Consider the following 8,664-nt stretch of genomic DNA (forward strand, 5'->3'; position numbering starts at 1 on the left):
TTATCTACATTATTCCGTGATTTATTCAGTTTTCAAATTTATACTGACTTTTTGATCACTCGGTATATTTAAAATATTTATTATAGCAACACGGATGTCTCCCTTGTAATTAGCTCAAACGGAGAGTTACCACTTAAGTAACGACGAGAAACACAAAATAAAGACACTAGAGACTCTGGTTTTCTAACGCTGTTAGATGTCCCTATCTTCTGGTTTTTTGCGCAAGAATCCTGACACGAACAGAACGTGTGTGACTCGGGTCCCGCATTGAATTATACAGTAGCTGACCGGACCAGCCATTCCTGGAGACACGCACACGCACTCGCACGCACACACAAAGCCATTTCGCGCGCAGGCCACCTACCGATCGAAAGACAGCACCAAGGAGACGTCAGCACAGGGGGGCGTGAAAGCGGAATCTGCTGTGGTGTCCGCGCCGTGGCCAGCTCATCTATATTTGCTCGGTCCGCCAGTCGGAGATACGGCCAGGGCCGGGAACACCTGCTGCAGCACGAGTCCTCCATTATTGAGGCCCAGACGCAGGTGGCGAGAGTCGTAAAATGCGGCGACAATATTCCACGCGGGATTGGCCGGCCGTGGTCGCTCTCCGGCCTAATCCCTGGTGACATCAAGGAGGAGACACTTGCTTCGCTGAGTCACTGCTCAGCCACGACACACAGGGGGGAGCCATGAGAACACACTCCACTTCTCTGGCCCCCAGAGTCGTAAGGGACTCCAGAGATAACACCAGTTGCGCTAAATAATACATCCACGTGCAAACAAATTTCCATTCCCTGTCTGACTACGTCTCCGTATCTCACTTACGTTATCTTTTTTTTTTTACTTTACCCCTATAGAAGCTGGCATTTAAAAATTAGTGAAGCAGGAAGATTTATCATCGTCTTCTTCTGCACGTATTGGGCTTTTAAGTTACACCTGCTTACAGAGATTAGTGTAATTCTAGTTTCCTATTATCTGCACTTGATTTCTATGGTATTTTGGTAGTCTGTCAGCCAACATATTTTCTTATTTTCTATTTTCTCGAATTTAGACAAATAAAAACTAATTCTGAATTTAGTTCTGTGTTCATCTTTTGATATTGTGTTGGGTATCACTGTGTATTTGATATGGTAAATTTGGTTTCTAATGACGAATTGGTCATTTAAGCTTAAATTTTCCGACTGCCTGGAAAAAAAAACTCTTTCAAACGGGGGAAGTTTTCCTTTCAGATACTACGTGTAGGATCAGGACAGAATCGATAGTCGGTTTAAATGGTCACTAGCCGCAAGGATTTCAGCAAAAGGAAAATAATTTCTTAAAGCGCCCTTTTTAGTGAGGAGGTGCTCTCAAAATCTTTTATCCTCGCGACCTTTTTATTTATTTATTTATTTATGCATTTATTTTACCTGGCAAGATTAGGGCCTTCAGGCCCTCTCTTACATCTAACCAGGCATACTCAGATTCAACAAATTTCAGTTTCTACAGAACATTAAGGACATATAACATGTTATACAGTATTAATGTTAACGAAAAAAATAGAGATTATAAAAGGAGTACAATGATAATTGTAACAATCAAAAAATAATTATAACAATCAATAATAATAATAATAATAATAATGACTATGTATATGAAAGTAAACATATTTTTCTTTTATGAATGTCAGTCCTATTGCTAGTTGGGAATTTTCTCGTTATATTCTTGCAGCTTGTGAGTTATTCTCATCAAGCAGAGACATAAGACGGTGGAATGGGGTGAAAGAGATATAGAAGAGGTAGATAGGTTAGAGGAAGAGAAATAGAATGGTAAAATTCGAAGCTATGATGAAGAGGAGAAAGAAACAGATGAGAGGGGCACAACAATGGTGGCTATACCGTCCCTAATATGTAAGTCTTGAGTTCCCTCTTGAATGCTGAGTGGTTTTGGATAAGACGCAGATCACAGGGGAGCGCGTTCCATAGTCGTATGGCTGAGATGGAGAATGACACGGAGAAAGATTTTGTGTTATATAAAGGTACAGCCAAGATGCTAGACGTATCCAATCTGGTATTGCGCTTGTGGAATGATGAGAGGTGTTTAATGTGAGAAGACAGGTATTGGGGGCACCAGTGGCTAAGAAATCGATGAAGTAAGCACATCGTGTGGAGATCGCGTGCCTTATGTGGGCGTATCCAACCTAGCTGGGAGTATGAAGGACTGATATGATCATACAACCGTATATTGCATACGTATCTAACGCAAGCATTCATCACTAGCTCGAGGCATCTCGAATTTTCACTATTTGTGCCGTGTTGAACTACATCACAGTAGTAAAGATTAGGCAAGACTAGTGTTTGGACTAATTTTTGTTTAACATGGGTTGGAAATATTATTCTAAATTTTTGAATTGCATGTAGGGAGGAGAGCGATTTCCGGCAAGCTGTGACTGTTTGTTCTTCCCAGTTTAGGTGTTCATCCAAGATCATTCCAAGGTCTTTTACTGGTTTTTGGTATGGTAGTTGGGTACCATTGAGGAGTATTTGAGGGACTGTTTCGCGAAAGTACCGACTGATGAACTGTGGATGAGATATAAGTATGACCTGGGATTTCTTGGGGTTTAGTTTCAGACCTAGGTTCTGTGCCAATCGAGAAACAGAGCAAAGATCTGCGTTCATACTCGCTACTGCGTCAGCAATGTTCTTGGGGCTTGCACTTATGTACAGTTGGATGTCGTCGGCATATAGATGGTAGTTGCAGGAGTGAATCACTGAAGAAATATCATTAATGTACAGTGAGAAGAGTAATGGACCAAGGACGGAGCCTTGGGGAACTCCAGAGGGCATGTTTTTCCTTGATGACTTTTCCGACCCACAAATGACTTGTTGACTTCTGTTTTTGAGGTAGCTGTCGAACCAGTGTATTGCGCTGTTTGAGAAATTCAGCTGCTTCATTTTAATTAGTAATATATCAAAGTCAACTGTATCAAAAGCCTTGCTAAAGTCAAGCAGTGTTAGGATGGTAGCTTCACGTCTGTCCATAGCATGTTTGATGTCATCAGTTACTTTGATTAATGCAGTTGCTGTACTATGGTGCTTTCGAAAGCCTGACTGATATTTGTCGTGGATGTTATGAGTTTTGAGGTAATCCGTCAGCTGTTCATGGACGATGTATTCTAGGGCTTTAGATATTGCAGGAAGTATGCTGATCGGCCTGTAGTCACCTGGCGACTTAGGGTTGTCAGTCTTGGGTATAGGTTGAATTAAACTTTGCTTCCACTCAGTAGGATATGTACTACTGACAAGAGACAGGGTGAAGATGTCTGTGATAACTGGAGTAATATCCAATATATGAACGAGGACGTTGGCCACGAGTGAGTCTAGAGACTTCTGAGTTGGAAAATAAATCGTTGAGGGGGGGGGGGGGGCTCATTGTGAATGAGTTGGGACTGTATTCGATCACCGGTAGAAAAGATTTTAACATTACGGCCTTTGAGGAGGTTGACCAATGTGTAACATATGTCACCGGCAAGAGTAAAGTGATACAGATGCATTCAGAAGGAACACTCCGGATGCCAGCTGTGTTATACATTTCGGCCGGCTGGAAATGAAACAACCTACCTACTAAATTATGACTGTAACCGTTGAAGTGGGCAATAGACACTGAAACGCCAAACAATCTGTTATAGGCATGCGTATTCAAACACAGAGATACGTAAACTGGCAGAATACGGCGCTGCGGTCGGCAACGCCTGTATAAGGCAACAAGTGTCTGGAGCTGTTGTTAGATAGGTTACTGCTGCTACAATGGCAGGTTATCAAGATGTAAGTGAGTTTGAACGTGGTGTTGTAGTCGGCGCATGAGCGATGGGCACAGCATCTCCGAGGTAGCGATGAGGGGGTTTTTCCTGTGCGACCACTCACGAGTATACCGTGAATATCAGGAATCCGGTAAACATTGAGTCTCCAACATCACTGCGACCTGAGAAAGATCCTACAGCCGGCCGAAGTGGCCGTGCGGTTAAAGGCGCTGCAGTCTGGAACCGCAAAACCGCTACGGTCGCAGGTTCGAATCCTGCCTCGGGCATGGATGTTTGTGATGTCCTTAGGTTAGTTAGGTTTAACTAGTTCTAAGTTCTAGGGGACTAATGACCTCAGCAGTTGAGTCCCATAGTGCTCAGAGCCATTTGAGCCATTTTGAAATATCCTACAAGAACAGGACCAACGACAACTGAAGGAAATCGCTCAACGTGACGGAAGTGCTACCCTTCCGCAAATTGCTCAGATATCAGTGCTGGGTCGTCAACAAGTGTGAGCGTGCGAACCATTAAACGAAACATCATCGATATGGGCGTTCGGAGCCGTAGGCCCACTCGTGTACCCTTGATGACTACACGACACATAGCTTTACGCCTCGCCTGAGCTCGTCAACACCGACATTGGACTGTTGATGACTGGAAACATGTTGTCTGGTCGGACGAGTGTCGTTTCAAATTGCATCGGACGGTAGGACGTGTAGAGTTATAGAGACAATCTCGTTAATCCATTGCCTCTACATGTCAGCAGTTCACTGTTCAAACTGGTGGAGGCTCTGTAGGCGAAGGGCGTGCGCAGTTGGAGTGATATGGGACCCCTAATACGTCAAGATACGTCTTTGACAGGTGACATGTTCCAAAGCATCCTGTCTGATCCCCTTCTCCCATTCGTCTTCTTGATGCAATAATTTACCAACAGACGTATGTATTTTAGAAATTTACTTTATTTTATGAACTTCTATGTGCTACCAGTTTCGTCATTACATTGATGCAATCTTCAGGCCCCACACGTCATAGTCGTTAAATCGCTATACACGGAAGGAGGCATATAACTGGATCCGTGAATCAAATCGTTATGCAACAGCTCTTGGTGGCCAGGTAACACATAAAATAAAATAAATTTTTACAGTACCTACGGCTGTTGGTAAATTATTGCATCAAGAAGTACATGCAAGCCGCTGCCCCACTGTCCATAATGGATCAACGGAGATTCATCCATTCATGTCCCTTGTGCATTCTGACGGACTTGTGCAATTCTAACAGGACAATGCGACACATCACGCGTCCGGAATTGTTACAGAGTGGCTCCAGGAACACACTTCTTAGTTTAAACCCTTCCGCAGACCACCAAACTCCCCAGACATAAACATTATTGAGCATATCTGGAATGCCTTGCAACGTGCTGTTCAGAACAGATCTCCTCCACCTCCTACTGCTACTGATTTATGGACGGCCCTGCAAGATTCATGGTGTCAATTGCCTCCAGCACTAATTCAGACTTTAGTAGCGTCCATGCCACGTTGTGTTGCGGCACTTCTACGGGCTCGCGGGGGCCCTATGCGATATTAGGCAGGTGTACCAGTTTTTGGCTCTTTAGTGTATATTATAAGTTACATAATTCGAACTCTAACGTTTAGGGCTTAAAGTAACAATGAGTGTCCGATCAGTAACTGATGAGAAAAAAATATGTTTACCTGTGGCGGGATGACAAGGCGGCGCGTATGTGATTACATCGCTTGTTGTAGGTTTTCCAGTTAGTTAAGTCGAACTACATCGTCCAGTCCAATGATTAGTGTAAAGTTAGTATTCAACCTGATGTGTCGACAGAAGTGCCGACACAGTGTGATTTGAGGGGACCGCAATGCACGTTATAAACACACGAAGGATGGCGTCAGGTTTGAAACAGGATACGTAATGAATGCTATAAAGAAAAGTATGTAGCTTTTGGAATACTTAACTTTAATCCATCCTTGTTGTATACATCGTTTTTTGATGAGACATGCTTTATACGATAAGTATCAATTGCTATGTAAGGCTAATGGCGCCTTGCTAGGTCGTAGCCATGGACTTAGCTGAAGGCTATTCTATCTGCTCTGCAAATGAGCGAGGCTTCGACAGTGTGCATCGCTAGCTACGTCGTCCGTACAACTGGGGCGAGTGCTAGTCCGTCTCTCGAGACCTGCCGTGTGGTGGCGCTCGGTCTGCGATCACAGACAGTGGCGACACGCGGGTCCGACATGTACTAATGGCCGGCAGCCGATTTAAAGCTACCACCTAGCAAGTGTGGTGTCTGGCGGTGACACCACACAACCTATTCCATTTGAAATCAGCCTAAGTTAATAACACAGCTGGTGCTCGAAAGTACCCCTTCTATGTAAATCTATACCATCTTCGCTTTTGTCGATGACATATCTTACAGACTCGCAGACTTCCTCAAACGCCATGTTGTTTAATTCTCCTTTTATACCCGTGATCGAATTCAATATCAACTCATTCACTGTGAACTATTAGTCAAATATTTCTTTTCCAATTCAGAAGTATATAGACCCATCTGTACTCATTGTCCTCCAACAGATACTGGAAAAACAGGCCTCAACGCTAAAATAAGGTTTCCCGAGCACCTTCTCGCTGAAAAGAGCGCTATAAAAAATAATTCTACTTTCGTTGAACATCTTACACCTGGTGGTCACAGTCAACCGACTCTCGTTTCTCTCCAGACCCTGTAGCATATGAAGGGAAAAAGTAAACCGTATTGGAGGAGTTCGACGTAACGAAATTTTTTATGCGTTCGAAGTCCGCCCCCGGTAGCTGAGTGGTCAGCGCGACGGACTGTCAATCCTACGGGCCCGGGTTCGATTCCCGGCTGGGTCGGAGATTTTTCTCCGCTCAGGGACTGGGTGTTGTGTTGTCCTAATCATCATCATATCATCCCCATCGACGCGCAAGTTGCCGGAGTGGCGTCAAATCGAAAGACTTGCACCAGGCGAGCGGTCTACCCGACGGGAGGCCCTCGTCCCACGCAATTATTAGTCATGCGTTCGGAAAACTGAAGCTTTTATGAACAGTTGGCCACTCAGAACCAAATTTCCTATGATAACAGAATGTCAAGTTTGACAAATTTTAGGTAATTTTCTCTCTTCATTTTTCGAGACTATTGTATCAGCTACTCATTTTTGCAGCTTTTTGTCTCCTACTACCGTAGTTTCATGTCCGGTTTTCCCATTACCCCAGTACTGTTAAACCATTGTTTTATACCTTCCCCCCCCCCCTCCATATGTTTACCATCTATATTCTCTCATGGCCCCCATCCTCCCCTTCTTCCTGCCATTCAAAATATTATTTCGGTCCATCTCAATAGTTGGCAGTACACTGGAATAATTATTTCCTATGTTACTATTAGTTCGTCTACTATTAAATTTTTAATAGTATGTTATTACATCCCGTCATTGTTACTGGCTCTGTTCCGTACTTGTTTTATTTGAATCCCCTTTTCATTAGCCGGCCGGAGTGGCCGAGCGGTTAAAGGCGCTACAGTCTGGAACTGCACGACCGCTACGGTCGCAGGTTCGAATCCTGCCTCGGGCATGGATGTGTGTGATGTCCTTAGGTTAGTTATGTTTAATTAGTTCTAAGTTCTAGGGGACTGATGACCTCAGAAGTTAAGTCGCATAGTGCTCGGAGCCGACCCTTTTCATTATTAGCGCCACCACTCGGCGCTTTCACTAGGTTACGTTCTCAGGTCAACCCACTGTGCAGCCCTCTCGCTTCAGCATAGATGTTGTCTAGAGCAGTATTTGTTTATCACTGTGACATACGGCTGTAGTCGTTAACCTGTCTTCGCTCCGCATATTGCCATGCCTTGGTGAGGTGCTTTCTCGGTTCGGAATCCTGCGCTTGCGTTTAGTTAATTTATTGTTAGTACTGCAGTTTTACACCTTTATCTTAAAGAACTGCGCTTGCTAATTTTTGAGAACGTCTCTCGTGGAGATCAGCAGTTTCTTTTTGTACTTTAAAATGAATATAAACTGCAGTTCTAGGGGCTTCAGTCCGGAACCGCGCAACCGCTACGGTCGCAGGTTCGAATTCTGCCGTGGCCATGGATGTGTGTGATGTCCTTAGGTAAGTTAGGTTTAAGTAATTCTAAGTTCTAGGGGACTGATGACCTCAGATGTTAAGTTCCATAGTGCTCAAAACCATTTGAGCCATTTGAAACAGTCCCGACCGCAAGAAACCTTTACTTTTATGGTTACCGGTTTCTGTCAGTTACAGACCATCTTCAGACGTCATTCCATGATGGTAGGTGGTAGCAAAGAGCGGAACAGGCATTAGGAACTCTATGAACGTGAGAAGCTGATGTTCGTGGAGTTCGTAACGACTGCTCCATTCTCTGCCAGCGCCTACCAACATAACATGCTGCCTGAAGATGGTGAGTAACTGACCGAAATCGGCAATCATAAAAATAAATTTTCTTGCTGTTGAGACTGTTTATGTTCTTTTTAAGTTACACTTGCTATTTCAGGTTTTTGTCCACATTTGACGAATCAGATTTTCGCTTCAACGGTTTCGCATCAGTGGTTTTTTAAAGTAACTAATACGGTCTCCACAGTTCAAGACAAGTGAATCACTTTACTTCTCACCATTATCTCGGTTTTCCTTGTGACTGATGATAGATACGTTCGCTCTTACATAACAATGTTGTAACCAATTACAGACAAGCTGAAAATGCGCTAACCGCCGAAAAGCGTCATTATTAATGAAACACTTGCAACAGGCTGTTTCCTATTTTTTTGCAACACTGAACCGCTGCTACTGCACCAGGCCAAAGCGGAGTGGAGTGTGGAGGAGGAGACTTACAACATGCCATCTCTAGGATT

The sequence above is a fragment of the Schistocerca nitens genome, chromosome 1, assembly GCF_023898315.1.
Source record: "Schistocerca nitens isolate TAMUIC-IGC-003100 chromosome 1, iqSchNite1.1, whole genome shotgun sequence".
Classification (NCBI taxonomy): domain Eukaryota; kingdom Metazoa; phylum Arthropoda; class Insecta; order Orthoptera; family Acrididae; genus Schistocerca; species Schistocerca nitens.